The 22,800-nt window shown below is 36.3% G+C and overlaps 1 protein-coding gene across 5 annotated transcripts in view; it reads right to left on the bottom strand.

The window, feature by feature from the left end:
- The window catches only part of LOC113502550 (synaptotagmin-7), a 507,062-nt gene that overhangs the window by 241,228 nt on the left and 243,034 nt on the right, over positions 1–22,800 (bottom strand). The gene's annotated exons all lie outside the window — the stretch shown is intronic.

The following is a 22,800-nucleotide window of genomic DNA, read 5'->3' on the forward strand; positions in this document are numbered from 1 at the left end:
CAGACTTTTTCTAGCTTCTGACTACCTGTAACGACTGTCAAAGATGTAGGAATAACAACCGGGACCCACAATTTAAGAAACACGATGATAGCATAATAGAAAATTGTCACTGATAAACATCACTGTACCACAATCTTTTGTAACTTATTATATATACCTACCTAATTAAATACCAAACTATAACTATAAAGGCTTAAATTTATGCTAAAGTTTGAGATTTCGTCTCAAGTGACTGGCGTCATAAAGTGTAAAGTTTAAGCAAGTCCACCAACTCTCAAAGATTATTAAGATTGAATATGACTAAAACTATTTTATTGGTGATAAACTAAGGGAAAGCTAGGAGAATTTATAACGCACTTGTAAGAGCCTGCGGGTTTGCTTGCATCATTGATATTTTTGAACCCACATCCTAATGTCTTTAAGAATTCAACTGCACGTATCTATGGTTCTGAACTTTTCCTAAACGGCTAGACGGATTTGAATGTAATTTTTGGTTGACCTTTTTGAAGGTATTAGTAAGTGCGCAGGCGGACCAATGCAGCAGTATGACTTTATCTATGACAGTAACAAATTCATTAAGAAAAAAATAATAATGTAATTGTATTTTGGTTGTTTGCATAAAGAATTGATTAAATTGTTATAGGCTGCTGTTTTTTACTTTTAAAATTAATTGTTGAACTATGTCGGTTCACGAGATACAGTTTGATGACAAAAGAACAAATAACAGAGCTTTATTTATAGGTTTTTATGCCTTTACCATAAGAAAATGGAACCCAAGACATAAAATTTAATCGAAGATTATTTAATCGTCTTTCTCAAACAAAACTTCAACAACTATTCATTCTTCTTAAATAAATATAATTATAATTATTTCAGAAGGCACAACCCTATTTCGACCCGTTAAAGCAATGACTTCATTAACTTAGAGTTACAATTCAAGTTTTATTTGTAATGGACTGGAAAAAGGCCTTGTTTGGACCTTGCAAGGCTGTCTAAGGTCATTAAAAATAAAAGGCGTAGAAGTCACAATCGAAACTAAATAACGTAATATATATTTTTTGTATGGAATTCAAATACATGTGTGGCGTTGGTTCATAAGTTATTTTTCAATTTTCTCTTATAATGGGATAATGTTTTCAACCAAAAATTTGCTTTGAAGGTGAGATAGACAGCAGTTCGGATCAGGACAAGCATTCATGGATCAAAAGGCTTGATCCTCGCCTTTTGATCCATGAAAGCTTGTCCTAAGTCGATGCGTTTGGCGTGGTGACCTCAACCACTCGGCTATTGGTACAGAATCGTTTTGACCCAGAACGTCTGGGAATTATCTTACATACAATACTAAGCGATAGCAAAAACGTTGACATATCAGAATAGCTAGTTTCAAACAAAACCCAAATAAATAGATATTTCTTTTCAGGTATCTACATTTAAAACTTTAAACTTAATAACTCCAGTTGCGGACTCCCAAAGTAGAAAAACAAAAATCTAATTCTAAAAGTGATCCTAAAAAATGCTAGCTGTCGCTCTAAACAGCACGTATACTGTCACATACCTATCGCCATTTCGCTAACACCACAACCGATCTCTTGCAAACTCCAACGAAATTCAGATTTATTCAGAAACCTTGTGCTTTATAGCCCGACTTTCCTTGAAACTGCTTTCAATTACAAGTTTGTATCTTTCCGGATCAGATAAAAAATGGTTTTACTACTGAGCGTGATAACAAGGTTTATTATATACTTTAGACTATATAAAATCTACGGTGTATGGAAGCTTGGATATAAGCGCCATCTATTAGAATAAATTGAAAGTTATGAGATTTTTGTCAGAATAAATCTTGCGAGAAAGGTTTAAGGTATGATCAAGATTCACCCGTTATGAAGTTGCGGTTATATTGGACTTATATGGAGGTTCGATGCAGGCACAGTACCGATATGTCTAGCTGTTTGTAGACTGTCATACTCAAAGGGCAAAAATGAATCCCTAATACTATTGCCTGTCCGTAAGCCTATATTACTAGGGTGTATAGAATTAACCGGGTTACATTGACGACCTCCGTGGTCGAGTGGCGTACGCACCGGTTTCAAGGTGTCGCTAGCTCTGAGGTCCCGGGTTCGATCCCCGATCGGGACATGTAAAAATTCACATTTCTACATTGTCTCGGGTCTCGGTGTTTGTGGTACCTTCGTTGTATCTGAATTCTATAACACAAGTGCTTTAGCGAGCGAAGTACACTGGCGATGCGCTGATTTAACTTTGCTAGGTTTAGATTCAGGCACTTATACCTTCGTTAGTGACGCACATGCCACAACCAGCTGGTTGGATCATTGTGTTGTGACAGAAGCAGCGTTCAACTCTATTATTGACATTAATGTATTGTATGACGTTTCATGGTCCGATCATTTACCTTTAATAATCAAATGTGATCTGAATATTCTAAGGTTAAAAATAGATACAACATTGCCACAAATAAATAAAGTTGTTTGGGGGACCAGAGACTTAAAGCAAATAGAACAATACACGAAATACTGTAATATTCATCTTAGAAGTATCGATTTTCCTCCTGAATTAACATATTGTGCTAGTAGTAAGTGTAATAATTTTAGTCACCGTAATGTTATTGATAAGTTATACAGGGACATTATAGAGACACTTTGTAGGGCAGCTAAAATTAATCATAATACAGAAATTAAGCGCAGAAGGTGTCATAAACCAGGCTGGAATAAGTATGTTGTTGAACTTCACAAACAGGCTCGAGCTGATTTTTTAAACTGGACCTTATGTGGTAGACCAACAAATGGTTTTCTATATGAAAAAATGACAGAAAGTAAAAAGTTATTTAAGAATAAGTTAAAATGGGTACAAAATAATAATGATCAAGTGAAAATGAACATAATTGCAAATCAACACAGTAGTAAAAATTTTAGTGGCTTTTGGAAGAACACTAAGAGTTTGAATCCAAGGACTAGTCTGCCTGTTTGTGTAGAAGGGGTCAGTGAACTCAGTGAAATTGCCAGCCTTTTTATGGCATCTTTCCAGGTTAAGTCTCCGTTAGGTCCGTCATCAGATGCATTGGGAGTCTTGGAGGGGTCGGGGTCGCAGCTTATCAGGTTCTCAGCTAGCGACGTAGCTAATGCTATTCGTTGCTTAAAGAGGGGTAAGTCACCGGGCCATGATAACTTAAGTGTGGAACACCTACGGCATGCAGGTAAGCATATAGCAAGGGTGCTTGCTATGCTCTTTAGCATCTGTACAAGTCACTCGTATCTACCAGTGGATCTAATGAAAACAATTGTGGTCCCGATAGTTAAAAACAAGACTGGAGATGCGAGTGCTAAGGACAACTATAGACCTATCTCTTTGGCGACAGTTGTGGCTAAGGTATTGGACAGTATGATTAGTAAACAGTTAGATAAATATCTAAATCTGCATGACGCCCAGTTCGGTTTTAGGAAGAAACTATCAACCGAGGCAGCTATCCTCTGTCTAAAACATACTGTCCAATACTACACCAGTAGGAAAACACCTGTATATGCCTGTTTCCTTGACCTTTCCAAGGCTTTTGATTTAGTCTCGTATGAGTGTCTTTGGAAGAAACTGTCGGAGGACACGAGTCTTCCAAAGGAACTCATAAGTATTTTAAAATACTGGTACGGTAACCAGTACAATTATGTTCGGTGGGGAGGAGTGTTATCGGAGCCATACAGGTTGGAATGCAGGGTGAGGCAGGGTGGGTTGAGCTCGCCCAAGCTTTTCAACCTGTATGTTAACCGACTGATTTGTGAGCTCAGCAGTGCCAGTATTGGATGTTCTGTCGACGGGCAGTGTGTCAACAATATTAGTTATGCCGACGATATGGTGCTGCTGAGCCCATCAATCAGTGCTATGAGAAGGCTCGTCCGAATCTGTGAAGATTATGCGGTGGCTCACGGACTCAGGTATAACGCCGTGAAGAGTGAACTCATGGTGTTCAAGGCCGGAAATAAGACTTACGACGATGTGCCGCCAGTTACACTGGCGGGCGTCGAGTTGTCTAGAGTCACACGTTTTAAATACCTGGGACATTGGGTCACCGATAATTTAACAGATGATATGGACATTGAGAGGGAGCGTAGGGCATTGACAGTTAGGTGTAATATGTTGGCCCGTAGGTTTGCGCGATGTTCAGCGGATGTCAAGAAAACATTGTTTCGTTCGTATTGCCAGTCGCTGTACACGTGCCCTATGGGCCTATACGGCCCTATGGGTCCGCTATACACAGAGCTCGTACAGTGCCCTGCGAGTCCAATATAATGACGCGTATCGGGTTATGGTGGGGCTGCCGCGCTTTTGCAGTGCATCAGGGATGTTTGCCGAGGCAGGTATACCTGATTTTCACTGTATAATACGCTCACGAATAGCGTCCCTGATGCGGCGAGTGCGCGACAGCTCCAACAATCTCGTTGCTACTGTGGCCAGTAGGGTTGACAGCCCTATCATGTGGCACTGGATGACGACTCACAGACCGTCATTCAGATATGTAAAATAAGTGTTTTGTTTTTTTAATTTTCTCGTTTTTATTGTATTGTAAAGTAAGTGTTTTGTTTTTTAATTTTAATTTTAAACTTCTCGTTTTTATTTTATTTGTATTGTAAGTAACTGCTTGTGTATAATTTTAACTCTATGGATGTTATGTCTGAAAATAAAGTTTTATTATTATTATTATTTAGCAACTTACTTTGGGTTCAGAACAATGTATGTGATGTTGTCCGCATTTATTATTATTATTTATTTCTTTTTTTTTACGTATTCTGTAAACATTAAATAAAAATGAAAATTGGGGTCCACCAATGATTGGTACCAGTCATAAATGTGATAAGTGATAGCAAATTTATTTTTCTTCATCGTATTTCTACGGAACCCTTAAAGTGACGAGCCCAGCTTGCACTTAATCAGTGTTTTATGCACATCAGCTTTATTTAAATCTTAGCTTTGCAAAAACTCATTGTAATCTTCCAATATGCCAATATTTTAGTTAAAACCGACAGTATTGCAGCAAAAATCTAGTATTTCTTAATCAAAAGATAGACAATATTTCTCAGGAACGAAAAATTTTGAAATGTAGGCCAGATAAAAATGTTTTTATACCCAGACAATAGTCCAACAGCTTTCTCTGATTGAACCATATTTCAGACCTCAGCTCTTAAAACCCCTAACTATATAGTTCACCACACATCTGACGTTGTTACACTAAAATAAACCTTATAGCAACGTGTAAGAGTTCAGATTTGTGAAACTTTATATCCCATTCATATCACTTTGATATCAAAATGAACCTTATGTGTAGGTGTTAAGCTTGCTTTTTGTGAGTCTTAGTGTGGATTACATGTGAATAGTTTTATGAGTTGTAATAATTGATATTTTGATAGTAACTATCGTGAGAATGATCCATTATTAAATGATGTAATGGTTTACTCACGCGTATTTATCTTTAGTGCCCGACTAGTTTCGGACCCAACCGGAGTCCTTAATCATGAGCAGACGCGGCGCTTTTTTATTTTAAGAAAGTTGTTCGTTTCTTTCCAGTCTTTGTCCATAGGAATGACATTTGGCTTCCTGAATAACGGCAGATTAGAAATAAAAAGTGTGAATTCTATTCCTTTTTGGGTTTTAAATATCCAGTTTTATATCCCACTGTTGGGCATAGGCCTCCCCTTCCCCTTCCAAAATTTTCTGTCGTTTGCAATTGCTGCTCAAGCCTTTTCTTTATCTAGTCCACTTGTGGGCAAAACGGATCCTTATAAGTATGGTTCCGCAGTCTGTTGTTCTGTCCTTCTGTCCAACCGTCGATAACCAGGCTGTATCTCATGAACTGTAATAGCTAAACAGTTGTACTTATAACACCGATGATGTACTTATAACATCAAAACAGTTCAAATCAAAATTGAAGTTAAGCAATGCTTGGTACAGTGATAAATTTGATGAGTAGCCGTTTTCTCTTGAAACTTTCTTTTTTACGGAACCTTACATTCACGAGTCCAACTTGCTTTTAACTGGTTTTAATGTACTTTCTATTCAACCCTTTTCATGTTTCAGTAGAAAACGCAAAACAGAAACACTTTTGGAATCCAACACAGCTGTCAGAAGAATTGAAATATGGCGGCCAGTCCAGGAAAGAAAACATTTCAGTTATTTCAGGAATTTCAGTACCTTGCCAACATGGATAGTTTGAATTTCAAGTTATGGTTACGTGAAGTAAGTTCTTATTAGCTTTGGGTAGTTATTTTGACCCAAAAACTTAGGTAAGTTTTTGAGATAAGAATGTGATGTCAAAGTCTTGGGTATTAAGATTGTAGGTATTTTAAATAACAAAAAAAAAAAGGTTATCAACCGCCGATGGCAAACGGTAAACCAAATTGCTCCATCCGCTCAAGATCTTTGATGCCACAGATAAACAGACACATCAACCAAATACCGATCCTCTTTTGGAAAGAAAGAAAAGAAAGAAAATACGTTTATTCACGCACGCGTGTGACACAGCCTTACAAACAATAAACATAAATAATAAAAAAAAAATGCAGTCGTTAGAAATAAGAAAAGACGAGTTACAATTAAAAAACAGTAATGGGAAATATGTGTCACACCCCACGTGAAACGGCCCTTGCTCAGCATAATGCTGAGACCCTGTACAGGACAAAAGCCTCAGCGCTGATTTTCAGCGAGAGCCGAAGCTAAAGCGATGACGTCTGCTGGGGCAAGAATTAAATAAGGTGTAAAAAATAAACTAAACAGATATCATAATAGAAAAAAAATACAGACTAAAATCGACTAAATAGATAAATATTCCTTGGCAACACTCGGGAAGCCTTTCGCGCAGATTTGGTTCAATCCATGCCAAATATGTGAGTGTCAACGTCAAAATGTCTTTTGATCCAGGGTTACAAATAAAATAGCTTTCGGTGTCGGTAAATAATAGGTAATTAAAAAAAAAACAACTCACGAAATACGAATCGGTTGTGTACCAAAATAATTCAGGGTCAGTTTTAATAAATTGATTTGCCGCCAAACTTTATGACGCTTCCGTTTTTTAATACTTGTTGTTATAGTCAAATCAAAATACATCATATGATAATTTAATCTATCTAGCTATCACGGTTCTTGAGATACGGCCTGGAGACGAATAGACAGACAGCGTACTCTCAGTAATACGGTTCCGCCTGTACCCTTTCGGTACGTTACCCTAAAAATAACTGCAATATGCCATATACTCAAATAGGGATGATGACAATTTTTTTTTTACAGTGTCTGTCTTGTAGTTTTTTTGTATCATAATGGATACGTATTTTTTAATTTGTCCCGCAAACATAAATTAACCAAATTACAGTGAATGAACCTTACTCGTGACGTCACGATTGAGTATAAATTTTACTCTATCGTAACGATAAGCAAGCCCCCTCTCCTAAACTTTAAAGCAGTTAATCTTTGTCAATTCTAGTTTTTCTGAAAAAGGAATAAATATGTGTCTCATACTTGTCAAATATCTAACTGAGGGACTAATGAGATTTTTTCTTTTTATACCCAGTCATCATCCCTATTACTGTACCTATATCAGATTAATAAATTTCTAAAATAACTCTATCTATACACAGTAACAATGAAAACAAATGTAAAACAATGAAACTAAAAATCTAATAATAAAACATTATTCAAAGTTAGGCCTATTACATTAATTTCAGAGGCCTTATCTGAAGCAGGCCAATCAGTTATTCTAAGGTCATTTATTATACTAAACCTATTTCTCTGAAAAGGGATCTCGACCTTTTTGTCAAAGGCTACTTAATTGAGTGTGTTAAGATCTACTTATTTAAACTCTGTAGGTATCTAATATATTATATTCTCGTGTCATATTGTACGTAATTGAACTCCTCCAAAACGGCTCGACTGATTCTCATGAAACTTTGTGTGCATTTTGGGTAGATTTGAAAAGTGGACAACATCTGTTTCAACATCTATAAAAAATCGTGTCCTGGATTCGATCTCCGACTAGGATAAGCGTTTGTGTGATTCACGAATACTTGTTATGAGCCTGGGTGTCTTTTAGCATGTGACTTGACTATTTATGAAATAACTGCGACATTAGGCTAAAATTTCTTAGTTCGGGAGTCTTTTATTATTCTGAGAGGCTATACTGTTCAAGAAAATATTATTGGTTCAAAAACCTAAAAGAACCGATGATTATAAACGATTCGAACATTTACTCCAATCTTTTCTTAAGGCAGAAATAACAAAAACAAACAGTACTAGCTCAATACAGATCTCGTCACACTAAATATAAAAGTCATATAATATGGAAACGTGAAACAATGAACAGCCCCACTCGTGGACACACGGAAGAATAATAGAAAACAAAGACATATTGACATACATCCCTTACAATATGAATGAAACTGACCTCTAGCTATAGTATGATAATAAATGCGGACAACATCGCATACATTGTTCTGAACCCAAAGAAAGTTGCTAAAGCACTTGTGTTGTGGAATTCAGATACAACGAAGGTACCGGTGTGTACGCCACTCGACCACGGAGGTCGTCAAATAATATAATGTATGTACAGGGCAATATAGAGTACTAGCTGTTACCCGCGACTCCGTCCGCGAAGATTTTAATTTTACAGAGAGAGAGACATACAGACGGAGTTACTTCTTCATTGAATTAAATAAGCAATCTTTCAGAAAAATTTCAAAGCCGTAGTCCATGAAAAAAACATATTAACTTTGACCCCCATTACCCTCCTTGAAATCAAAATATTCAAAAACCACTGTTCACATATTTCATTATTTTACTAACCATAATTAAAACAAAAACTCGGCAAAAAGGCTGCCAGGTTAAAATGGGATTGGGCAGGTCATGTTAGCCGCATGGAAAGCGATCGTTGGGCCAAAGTCACCACACTATGGGAGCCAACGGATGGACGGTGTCGTCGTGGGCGACCTAGGAAGCGGTGGCGAGACGACCTTAACGCTTACCGCGCAGGCTGGTTCCATGCGGCCCAGAATAGAGAGTCGTGGAAGGATTTGGGGGAGGCCTTTGCCCAGCAGTGAGAAACAGTGGGCCAGAGAAAAAAAAAAAAAAACAAAGGTTTATTTAAACTTTGACTCCCATTATCCGCCCTTAAAAACCTTTTTTCCAGTTAAAAAGTAGCCTGGCCTCCCTAAGGCTCTATGCAATTTATATATCAAACTCGTGTTGTATTCTGTATTATTAAGAAGAACAACAGATAAAACTAAAAATATCATAAATCTTATTTACTATGTATAAATGAAATTTTCTCGTCGCGAAACAAAGATCTATTTGTGGAAATATTGGTCCTATTATCCCTTTTTTTGACTGACTTGACACGTTGTTAAAAGGTAAAACGGTTTACTCACGCGTATTTATCGGGATAGCCCAACTAGTTTCGGACCCAACCGGAGTCCTTAATCATGAGCCGTAAAGGACTTCACGTAAGTAAACCGTTGTATTGTGTAATAATGAATGATTCTTACGAAAGTCATTATTAAATTTTTATCATTTCCAAAAAGCCACTTCGGCACTAAAAAAATAAGTGGCAGTGTCGCGAAGGGCTTAACAAATATTCAAATCAATTGATCCCGTTACAAGATTGTGGGACAGCCTGACAGGTGTGTCAAGATAACATCAGGCTAGATTCCATAAAGCCATAAAATACCACATCCTAGATCTACGCGTAGAGGGCGTTAACAGCTTGCCGTGGACAGGGGAAGATGGGAAGAGGAGACGGAGACCTTTGCCCAGCAGTGGGACAGGTGGGATTGTAAAAATGTATCTTCTAGACACTCAGGCTCAGAACTTACGAACATGTGGTTTAAGAAAAGGTTTTATTATTGTGTCACGCGCCACGATCATAATAATATTACTATAAAACTTGGTGGTAGACCTTCAGGTTAGGAGTTATTTGATATTTCTATTAATTTATGTTACCATTACTTTCATTAAACTTTAACAAAAGAAAAAACATTTAAACGATATATTGTTATTTAAAAAAAGCAATTCTAAACTTTATAAACATTTAAAATAATCCTTCCTTTGTCTAACTTAATTTAAAAACTTATAGTTAATAGCATAAGTTTTTTGACAGTTGTTCACAAAAACGACTTCACTTATAATTGAAGTGTTTCAATAGATCGTTTAATCTTTTGACGTTTCCAAAGCCATTTTTAATCTATATTGTCTTGAAAACTGTTGTTTATTTTATTTATGAAAAGTTATTCTGAAGAAATTTTTTTTTATGGATAAAACTATTTTGTTACTAATTGTTACAAAATAATAAAAAAACCTGCTTTGCACTAAGACTATTAAGGTGTCCAGTATTGCCACCTGGGATTTCCCAAACATGGAATTGGATTTTATACTTGCATAGGAATTATTAGAAACGATTGACTCCTCTTATATAGAAAATATCCCATCTCCCTTATTTACATATTAACCAAAATAAAATATCAAAGGGAATGTAAAAGAAAATATTAAACTATCCGTTCTTTTACAAATATTCAGTCAATTGGAAAAAAAATGAAGATCAAAGTAACCAATATTAGCATAGAAACATATCAAAAGGCTACTATCACATCTTAAAGTAATCTCCACTAATAATATTAATCTGAAGAGTTTGTTTGTTCATTTTATTTTAACGCGCTAATCTCAGGAATTGCTGATCCGATTTGAAAAATTCTTCTGGTGTTCAATAGCTCATTTATTGAGTATGGTTCTGTGATATACATATAAAGTTTCATTAATATCGGTTGATCAATTAAGAAGTTAAAGTGCCACAGATGCGGTTTCATTACCTCGCAAACATTCCGAATATTGCATTTTAATTACCAATCTATCACACAGTGCATTCATACGTGAAAAAAAACATAACATAGACCAAAAAGCTTTTTATCACGTCATGGTCCTCCGATACATACCAATACATGCAAAGACCAACTCGAAAACACGAAAATGCCGCCACGTTCTCCCAATAACCAAGGGAAATTTCGGGAAAACGGAATTCCAATCACCCTTGAAAACGTGTGACATTTACTGCACAATTGTTAGCAATATCCAGCAAACAGCTAACCAAAGCGGCAACTGGTTATTTTGAACTGAAAACGATGTAACAGCTTGGTACATGAATTTGTGGGGTCAACGCTAATATGAGTATCTGTATTTGGAATTATTTTGCGTGTAAATTTGGTCCAACGAATTTGCATATACAATTATTTATCATTTTACTGCAGTAATTTTAATAAAGAATATTTTATTACGTTCTAACTAGCTGTTGCCCGCGACTTCGTCCCCGTGGGTAGAAGATTATAAGTTATGATTTATACTTGCCCTGTTTGTTTCACATTTTCCATTGAATCTTCCCTCCTATAAGCGCAGCGTAATGGTTTATAGCCTAAAGCCTTCCTCGATGAATGGTCTATTCAACACAAAAATATTTTTTCTCTTTGGACCAGTAGTTCCTGAGATTAGCGCGTTCAAACAAACAAACAAACTCTTTAGTTTTATATGTTAGTTTTACTTTTTTTATTGGCTTCCGCGCTGAGGTATCTTGATGACGCGGGGGTTTCACAAACATTCAAGTCACGTGCATAAAGACACCCAGACTCAGGACAAACATTCGTGGACCACAAAACCTTTTTTGCGATAGAGCATAACCTTATAATAAGCTTATGCTGAGAATATCGATCAATTGTGGGAAAAAACCCGCGAAATATTATTTTCTTTAAATTAACCTATGGCTAAGCTGTAACTGAACATACTTAGCTTACTCTGTGACCAATCAATATTCGTCACAGAGTAATCTAAGCTTAATACGGTCGGTCAGTGGATGAGTGACCATCTATGTCAGAACGAGTTCCTCCGTGTTTTAGAAGGCACGTTATATTACTCATCTTTGACAGTCGTCACGGCTAGTTAGAAGCTAGAAAGCTTAATAACCAGTCTTGCCAAGGGGTATCGTGTGGCCCAAGTAACGAGGTTGAGGAGGTCAGATAGGCAGTCGCTCCTTGTAAAACACTGGTACTTAGCTGAATCCGGTTAGACTGGAAGCCGACCCCAACATAGTTGGGAAAAGGGCTAGGCTGATGTTTACCGACAATTAATTTTATCAGAAAATCGATACCTAACTTGTTATTGAAGTATGCTTACATTTGTTGTGTATTTGTATATGACGACCTCCGTGGTCGAGCGGCGTACGCACCGGTTTCAAGGTCTCGCTAGCTCTGAGGTCCCGGGTTCGATCCCCGGTCGGGTCAATGTAAAAATTCACATTTCTACATTGTCTCGGGTCTGGGTGTTTGTGGTACTTTCGTTATATCTGAATTCCATAACACAAGTGCTTTAGCAACTTACTTTGGGTTCAGAACAATGTATGTGATGTTGTTGTCCGCATTTATTTGTAATGACGGACCTGTTGGTCTAGTTGTTAGTGACCCTGACTGCTATACCGGAGGTCGTGGGTTCGATTCCCGCCCAGGACGAATGTTGTGTGATGAGCATGATCATTTATTCTGGTGTCTTTAGAAATATATAAGTAAGTTTATCAGTTGTCTGGTTACCATAACACAAGCTCTGCTTAGCTTGGGATCAGATAACCGTGTGTGAGTTGTCCCAGGATATATTATATTTACTGAAATACAAAAAACGATTTTATTCTACAAGTTTTTTCCATTAATACTTGTATGTCATGCAATGAAAGCTTGACCCAAAATGTAAGTAAACACTGGGTATTTTGGCGCGCAAACTGTATATAGGTCGAGTGCTTATTGGGCAGCCATTGCAAACGACTGGCTAGGATGTGTGACGTCATACGTCACGGATTACAAAACGGTCCGATTCCATTTCGAGGTGCTTTATTGGTAGAAAGAGTTTATTGTTTTTGAATAGTAAAAACGTGTTACGATATAGCCGTTTTTATATTTATTTAAAAATCCGGTTCCGTGGATGGTCATGAATAATTTGTTATAGATATTTTTAACTCGCGTATGTCTGTCAGTGACATCATAGCTCCTGTACGAATAGAATTATTGCATTTTATCTTGTTTTGTATTAAAAGTGAATAATTACCTAGTGTTCTTAGACATGTTTGAAAAAAAATCGATCATGGAATTAGAAACTCGTGGGGGTTGAAAATTTTATTTCGGGGGTTTTTAAATATTTCATATTATCTTGTTATTTTATAATATCAAGAAATACAGAGATAAATACATAAAAGATGTTGAAACTTAGCAGAAATTCAGCCTAATAACTTCGCTTGCTGGTAAAAAGTGTACTGATAAGTGATGTCACAACATACTATATGTCAATTTACAATATTATATTTTGTTAGGTGATATAATAAAAAAGCCTGTTTTCTGCCATTCTACTCCAGTTTCTAACATAAAATCAATTTTATAACATAGTATTGTACCAAAAGACCAAATCAAAAGGACCAAGAATGAACCATCTAAATGCAATCTATAAACCTAAGCAAAAGTACAAATTACAGAAGACCAAGCAATTTCGACGAAACTAGATCAAAACTCGAAAATCCTAACTCTGACCAACTTCAGTTCGGTTTGAAACTTTCTAGTGAGACGTGCGAGTTTAGACCAATTAACTATGGATTTAAATAGAATAGTTTCATACATATAAGTGGGAATACATAAACTGCAGCTACACAAGTTGATCGATCACAGTTTAAACTACAATTGATATGACAATTATTGACCTTTTTATTTATTTATGTAACTATCACACTAATCTACCATTACAGGTTACTTTACCTAATGCGGTAGCTAGGACTAAACAAAGGGCTAAGTATTTATGTGAACTAGGGTTTCAAAGATTGAATTATTATGCACATAGTTGCAGGTCTAAATTCCAGCAACTGTTTTAATATAATGTTTTGTCATAACGTATTACGGAAGGCATGTTAAATTGTGTGTACCGGCTGTTATTTTATACATCTTTGACAGTCGTCACGGGTAGTCAGAAACTTAATAGTCTGATAACCAGATTGGCTAAGGGGTATCGTGTTGCCCAGGTAACTGGGTTGAGGAGGTCAGATAGGCAGTCACTTCTTTAAGACACTGGTACTTAGCTGTATCCCGTTAGACAGGAAGTCGACTCCAATATAGTCAGAAAAGGTCTATGAAACGGAATTTTCTTTACAACTTACGGACATAACAAAAAAAAAACCTACTATTATTAAATTAACAGTAGTGGAAAGCTATGCAACCCCTTTAATATTAAAACGATTATATGAAATTTGAAAGATTACCGCGGTTTTGTTTCTGTGTATGGAGTTGGTGCAGTTTCGATTTCTTTGCAGGCAAAAGTTCCAGTATGAGCTTTACAAAGATATGTTTTCTTGCTTAATATTCTAAGACACTACTGCAAAATAGCGATGGAAAACATCGTGAAGAAACCTGTATTCCAAATATTAGACTCTGAAATCGCCCGCAGTGAACTAGCGTAGTCATCATTTACCCTTTATGGGAAGAGGCCTGTGCCCAGCGATAGAACGTAAAGATTTTTATTATTGTAACAGTTGAAAGATAAAAAAAAAACCGCCCATCCATAAAACACCCCAGATTAACAGATTTAAAATTGCTAATAAAATTACAAACCCTTTCACACGAATAGATTTCGGTCCTCCTATCCGTATAAATCTGGATGATTCTCCGAATTCGTCCCGAAGGACCAACTAAGGGTCATACGATTTGTAACACAATAAAATCGAAGTACAATAAAATATAACGTTTATTTCCCAAAAGATTCATTCATTGATAAAAGGTACGGCTTAGGCTGGTTTCACAGTTGTCAGGAGTTCCGTAAGACGAATAAAAATCGTTCAAGAGCGAAACTACTAGCGGAATAGTGGCAATTAGGGTCCAAACAATTAAGATGGATTAAAACCATTTTTCAGATGACGTTATTAGTATTCTTGGTCCTCCATCAAACTTATGACCGCAGCAACTGTTACTTAAGTTTTTTTTTTTGTTTTTAAGCGGCCCTAACACTATCTGTAAATTTCCTGTCTAGCTATCACAGTTCATGATGTATCCCGGTGATTCACAGGCTGACGGTCAGGCGGCCGAGCCTTAAAGATAGTGTTCCGTCTTTCCCATATAGGCACGAAATGAAGAAATTGATACCGGGTCACGTAAGGACCAGCCTGCAACACTGTACAACGGTATTCAAGGGCTGTCATTCAGTGACACGTTAAAATCTCTTCAGAAGTATTTTAACTTTGTGCCTTATACGGGAAACGCTGTACGAAGTCAACCGTCCTGGAATTACAAATCAGTATCGCAATGAAACGATATTCTGGAGATTCGAGTGTGGCCTCATAGGTACCTGGGTGTTAAATACCGAGATGGCATTTAAGGAAGTTGACCTTTATACACACTCTCACACTCTTTTGACAAACTAGTGAGAATTATGGATAAAAATAAAATTTCGGTGTACTGTTCTAGAGCATACACATTTTATTGTTTTTTCTTGTCAATGTTGACACTTATATTTTTCTTAACAAACCATAGCGCGATTCAAACGCGATAGATGTCAACGCCATCTATCGCGCACAAGGGACGCTGAACAATAATTGCTTCGTAAACACTGGGAAATGTACAATCGATTTCAAATAAAAGAACTGAGCCATACTTGATTGACGGCTATTTCACGTTAAATGCAAAGAGAATTAAAATAATAGGTGCATTAATTATGAAGTTCTGAGGTGACACAAAACCAACGTCAGTGAGGTAGACCCAGACGGAGATGGCGAGATGACCTGGATTCGTTCTTACCGAACTGGTCTCTCGCGGCTCTTGAGAGAGACAAGTGGAAGAAGAGTGGGGAGGCCTTTGCCCAGCAGTGGGACATTCCAGGCTAGTAATAATAATAAGGTAAAAACATTAGAACGAAAAAACAACAAACCATTCTGTGTCGCAGAGTAATGATGTTTTTAAAAGAATCTCGTGTGCTAATGATACGTCAGTCTGTCTATTCGTAATTGTCTTTCAGACCGATGTGTAACCAGCCTTGGTCTAAATTAGAATTACTTCTTGCGAGATCATTGTCGGCTCAATGTAGTATTTATCTAAATTGGTTTGGCAGAATCGTTATTATTATTTTCTTGGAGATTGGTAAATAGAATTTTGTGACATATCTGCTGGTATCTGACTGACTGATCTGACTATGGCGCTGACTAGGCACTGACTGAATACAGGGTGACATATGATTTGCAGGGATAGTGAGTAGTATATGTCACTGTATGCGACATACCGCGGGTTCAATAACCACATAGGTCAAGCAAATTTTAATGTGTGATCCACGAATGCTTGTCCTGAGTCTTGATGTCTTTGTGCATGACTTGAATGTTTGTGAAAACCCCGGCAACACAAGAATAAAATACGTTAGTGTGGAAGTTATTCACAAAAAAAAAACAACTTCCGCATGACAGACACAACAAATAAGGCAAAGGGGAAAGAGATTTTGATGAAATACTAACCTGAAAACACTATAAACATATCTAAATCCGTTTAAATCATTTACTTTAAAACAAATCGACCATTCACAACTTTCAGAAGACATAAAATTCGAAAAATCCAAGAAAATGCTTGTCATTCAAAAACATTTTCGTTGGAAACCTTTGGAGCGCGTCTTTTCATTTTAAATCGACATTTTCCCTCATATCCGTGCTTTCAACGTTTCGATAACTTTGTAAGAATGATTTGACACATTTTACTAAGCGGACGATGGCACAATCTCGATGTAGGTTATGTGTATGCAAGTTGGAGTGTGTGTGTGTAAGTAGAAGGTATGAGACCGAAGTGAATATGTAACTAAGTGTGAATTCGACTCCCGACACTGATGATTCCGTGTAAATAGGCGTAGGATTAATAAGCCTCGATTTATATTAAACGTATTTGTAAAAGTAAAAGGAATATAAATACATAATCTGTGATCATTTCAACTGTCTAGCTACCACAGTTCATGAGATAAAACCCGGGAATAGACGGACAGATAGACAACCCGACGGACAGCAGAGCCTCAGTAATACCTGACCCGACCGGGGATCGAGCCCGGGACCTCAGAGCTAGCGACACCTTGAAACCGGTGCGTATGCCACTCGACCACGGAGGTCGTCGAAAATCGAAAAAAGTGAGTTCTCAATTTTAACCATCATTTACTTAGGTATATATATTCCTTTCCCACGTCTGACCTCTCTGTCTTACTCCACATAGCCTGAAGCTATGACTGAACACAATTTTCAAGCGCATTACTTAACTGAAAATTTAAATATCATCGCCTAGCCATTATGTAAGAAATGAATTTCATGATTGTTAGAATACTTCGTTCTGATCATATTTAGGCGTTTATGCTGTAATTGGAGGCTTTTTACTGATCCGTAAACGTAGGGTAAAACGGTACTCTATTACTGAGTCTCTGCTGCCCGTCGTTTTGTCTATCTGTCCGTCCGTCACCGGGAAGTATCTCATGAACATAGCTAGGCAGTTAAAATTTCACAGATTATGTATTTCATTTATATTTAACTACTTTCTGTCCGTCTGACACCAGGCTATATCTCAGGAACCGTGATATATTGTAACTTTCTTGACGTAATTCTGTTGCTGCTATTAAAACAAATACTAAAAATAACTATCTTTAAAGTATGGTGACGGACGGACGGACAAACAGACAACGAACCCGCAGTAACATGTTTCCGTTTTTGCCCTTTAGTTACGGAACCCTAATAACTTAACCCCCTTTTTCTTTAGAAATATCTACTTTTACCTCTTTCTAAAAACATACGAGAAAATATTAAATAATGATTACAGTAAAATATTCATCATCATCGGCCTAGCCTTTTCCCAACTATGTTGGGGTCGGCTACCAGTCTAACCGGTTTCAGCTAAGTACCAGTGTTTTTTACAAGGAGCGACTGCCTATCTGACCTCCTCAACCCAGTTACCTAGGCAACACGATACCCCTAGGTTAAACTGGTTGTCAGACTTTTCAAGTTTCTGACTACCTGTATCGACTGTCAAAGATGTAGGAATAACAGCCGGGATCCACAATTTAACGTGCCTTCCGAAACACGGAGGAACTCGTTATGGCAAAGATGGTCACCCATCTACGGACCAACCGCGTCAAGCATAGCTTAACCTGTGATCGTTTCACTTATGCGGTTATAGCTTAGCCACGAGCTCCGAGCACGAGCACGAGTAAAATATTCATATAAATTTAAATTCGAAAGCAGTGTACCATTAAAATGATGTTTATCAACCTAATTATGATAAAACAAACAATTAAAATCAAGGTACCGTTAAGATACACATCCTTTAATAATATTTGAATAAAATATAACATGTACTAAAGTCAACATCATGTATAACAAAATAAACATTATAAGTTAAATATTTATACAGGGTGCTTTAGAAATAAAAAGCGGTACAGGCAAGTTTCACTAGCGACATTTGGGGTCCCGTACAAATGGTTTAAAGAAATGAGTAACAAAAATTGGTCACCTATCAAAATTTTTAGTGTACAAGTCGTTGCTTAACTTCAATATTTTTTTGTTTTTTTTTTTATGTTGCTATAGTGAATATAGAAATACATCATCTCTGCATATCTCAAGTGTTTAGCTATTACGGTTCATGAGATGTAGCCCTGTGACATACGGACGGATAGCATACTCACTTCCTAATACGCTCATATCAAAAAATAGACCAAAACCAGCAGACTGAAGTTATTTTAGGAAATAAAAGCTGTGGTTTCTAAAATCGTTAATGAGAGAGTCTAATTCTATTGAAGAAGTCTATCTTGGCAATTAGCCAAAAAAACCTTGCCAACGGTTAAAGCTAGATTATTAAATAAGTGAAAACTGCCTATTTTCTTTTAGTTTAAGCAGCAGACTTAGCTTGAATATAAACAACTACAGTAAGAGATTTTTGCCCAGCCCTGGGATCCAGGATCAAAAAATATGCCACTGTTGGGGTAAATTTTTATTCAAGAGTTTACAATACTCTCCTATTCTTGCGAATCTCAACAACAGTAATAAAAATAAAAATAACTTATCTCATCAGAATGACGAAATAATTATAATTTTGACTTTTGTTCTCTTTGTCATTTTGTAGAAAACAACGTGTAGTTATTTTACAATTTAATTCACAACTGAACCCAATACAGTAAGCTAAGTAAACTGCCACTTAAAAGTATCTATAGGAACAAAAACCTAAAAAAAAATCTCATCATTAGCACAAGGATTAGATTTGAGCTGTTTTAAACTTGCCAGCTACTGTTTTAGCTCATGGTTAAATACTTCGATTGATATATGCGTTAAATACTTGTGATTAAAAGATCACTCTACCTCGGGAAAGAAATTTATAAAAATAAAAAGTCAACAGTTAACTTCCTCCTTTTCTGAACTACAGTAATTCATAAACTGCGTTCGAAACAAAACAAAACCAATCGCTCAAAGAATATTAACCCTCAAACGTCCATAGAATGATAATTTATAACTTACCCTGCAATAACAATATAACAAAACTTTGGCCATTGGCTAAAAATACCCAACCTCTGCAAGTTACGTTTATTGAGGGTTGGTTTCACGATGTACATTAAAACTGGTTTTTATGAACTCAGTTTACTGAACCTGCGTTTAAATGATGGGAAAATATAACATATTTTCCGTACTTACAAATTCAAAAATGTTCAATTAAATGAGACTAGTAGATTGCACTCTGATTCGGCCATGCTTCACCGTTTCTTAAGTGTTCTAGCAGCGGAAAAGAAGCGAAACTTTACAGCTGTCTTTCCTCATAATACGACAAAATTCTGGTGTCGGCAGAGCCAAAGTTTCAAAACTACTGTTAGACCTACACATATATTTGTATAATAACATATGTAACACCCAGGTATTGAACACATTATTATGTGAACGTTAATAAGATGATACTACACAAATGGCGGAGGAAAACATCGTGGGGAAAAAATATTATTAACTGAATTTAAAATCACCAACCCACCGTGAGCTAGCGTTGTGAGCAATGCTCAAACCTTCTACAATGAAATTAGAACACTTGCCCAGACAGCATTTTTAGTATAATATAATATATATAAAAGCTAATTGAACTACTGAATCTAAAATCAGTAACCCAGACCAGGTTCAGCTGATCGAGATTAACCTAACCGTGAAATCAACCGCTTACGGTTAACGACTGAACCAATGGTTACGTAACGGGTCTAATTAACTCGAACTGACTTGTTTTCGTTTTATTATGTTTCGGATAAACAAGGGTCGGAATGACCAGAGCATTCGGATGAAAGGGTCAATTCAAGATTATTTGTTTTAACGTTTCTCAATAACTATTGGTACTGGGATTGGGGTTATGGCAAAATGTGTTTACTTAGAGAGAGTAAATAGCTATCGAATAAAGAAGCTCGTGGCTAAGCTACAACTGCACAAATTGATCGATCTTAGGTTAAGCTATGCTTGACAAGGTCGGTCTTTGGTTGGGTGACCATCTATGTTATAATTCAAATTATCTGTCTAGGCTGCTATTTATACATATTTGACAGTCGTTAAGGGTTGTCAGAAGCTAGAAAGTCTGACAGCTTTTATTAGAGTGACTTGAATGTTTGTGAATTATTTGATTAAATTCCTGAGTGCGGGAGTCGCTTTAAAAAAGCTAAAAAAAGTTAAAACCTCATCAATTGGATTATAAATAATATAAAACTTGCTTAAAAAATTAAACGTATCCAGTTCGATAGAAATACGTTTTGTAACAAAGATAACTAACTCTAAATTGCTTTGTTTAAAAACGAAACCGTAACCATATTCAAGTCACAAACTTAAGTCAGGTAATAACAATAATAAATCATCTAATATTTTACTCCTAACAATATAAATAGCCGAGTTATTTTAACGGCTGCAAATTCCTTATTGATCGTCCAGAATGTCCGGGTTCCGAAATATCTTTGTGACATTGTAATGTGTTGAGGAGGTCAAGGGGGCTACTATCGCTGTTGTAGAAGCAAGGACGGAATATACGCTACTTAGGGAGTGCCCATCACTGGACTATCATCACATATTAGGGCCAACTTTAGCCTTAAGCCAATCTTTAGCCTACAGCAGGGTAGGCGAACCTTTATGCATCAAAGTGCCATTTTTTCAAAAAAAAAGTTTAATGGAGTCATTCGTGTGCCATCAAATAATTATGACTTTCTGTTTTTTTGGAAAATAATAATCATAAATACTATCAAATTGATCGTCTTAAAATACCTAATTCTGTGACGTTCGCCTACCCTGGCCTACAGACTACAGGACTATCCACCATTTCTTAAGGCCAATCAATAACGTGTTCTGGACTGCGTTTGTTTTCCACGCCGGCCTCAAAGAGATGTCAGCAAGCTCTATAGCGCACGTAAGAGCTGATGCCTGCCAGGGCAGAAGGATTGTCCGAAAGGGTTACCACGGCCGTTTACACGAAGGTTAAAGGAAGGAACATAGGTGGATTTGTCAGTAAAAGTCTGTTACTTCCACTTAACCCTGGATATCAGCAGAAATCCAATACGCGACTCTCCAATGCGGATTCCTCTTGGTCAGACCAGGGTATAGGTGATATACCACATGACTCTTTCAATGTTAGTCTGGACTTGAATGTTTTTGGAGACCCCCGTGAAGGCTTAAGTTTTATATTGTGAAAGTCGATTTTCTTGAATTAATAAATGAATTAAAATTTTCTTTCTTTGTTTCCTAATAGATTGGGTAAATTTAAGATTAGAGATCGTCTACCAAAAAGAATTGATGTCTTATTTTTTATTGGACTTTTGTTGTAATTGAGTTTCTTTATATTGGTTTATATTTATTGGAGGAAAAAGAGATATAATTGGATTAATTTGAAATTTGTTTCGGCGTTTATTGAATAAAAATATTGTAGAGTTCTTTTTTGGTAAGTGTTATTTATTTAATCTTTTAAAATTTATTTTTAGATGGCCTCGTTAAATTGGAATATCAGACATAAATTAAAAAGATAATACCAGAAAATAATAGTTAACGAAGGGTTTTTTTAAGATCCAATGAAAGGTACTTATTCTATAAAACTAATGCTAATAAAAGAATGCAGAAAATAGAGCCAGAGGGAATAAGAGAGAATACAAAAAAAGATAATCCATTATAGAAAAAACGATTAACCTAGCCATTTTCAAATTAGTTATATTCGGGTCGGCTTCCAGTCTCATCGGATGCAACTAAGTTTATTCAATATCAATATTTATTTTTAAACCCATTTCTTTATAAAACTTACAACTTTTTTTATCCTAAAGACAACATTCATCACAGTAACGTGAAAAATATCTTCTTGATAAAAAAACTTATTTCTAAATTTTGAAGTTAAAAATTTCGTTCCAAAAGAACAAAATGATCAAAAATAACATGAATTTATTAATATGGTAATATTTGATGATTACCTGTCAAACTAATATTTTTTTTTTAATTCTTTATTGAACACAGACTCTTATAATAATAAAAATACGTACAAAAGGCGAGCTCAACCCAATAATGACAACGACTGAAAACATTAAACTATACGTACATTTTCAGCAAGTTTTCAGAGCACAAAGTTACATAACTTCAGCTTGAACATTTTAAACGATAGGGACGCTGATAAAGAGTGTCCGGAAAATGTCCGAAGGCTTTCGCTTCAACGAATCCGTCTTTACATAATGAACGTTCACTTGAAACCTTATTGGGAAAAGTCGTAG

Source organism: Trichoplusia ni, chromosome 17, assembly GCF_003590095.1.
Source record: "Trichoplusia ni isolate ovarian cell line Hi5 chromosome 17, tn1, whole genome shotgun sequence".
Taxonomy (NCBI): Eukaryota; Metazoa; Arthropoda; class Insecta; order Lepidoptera; family Noctuidae; genus Trichoplusia; species Trichoplusia ni.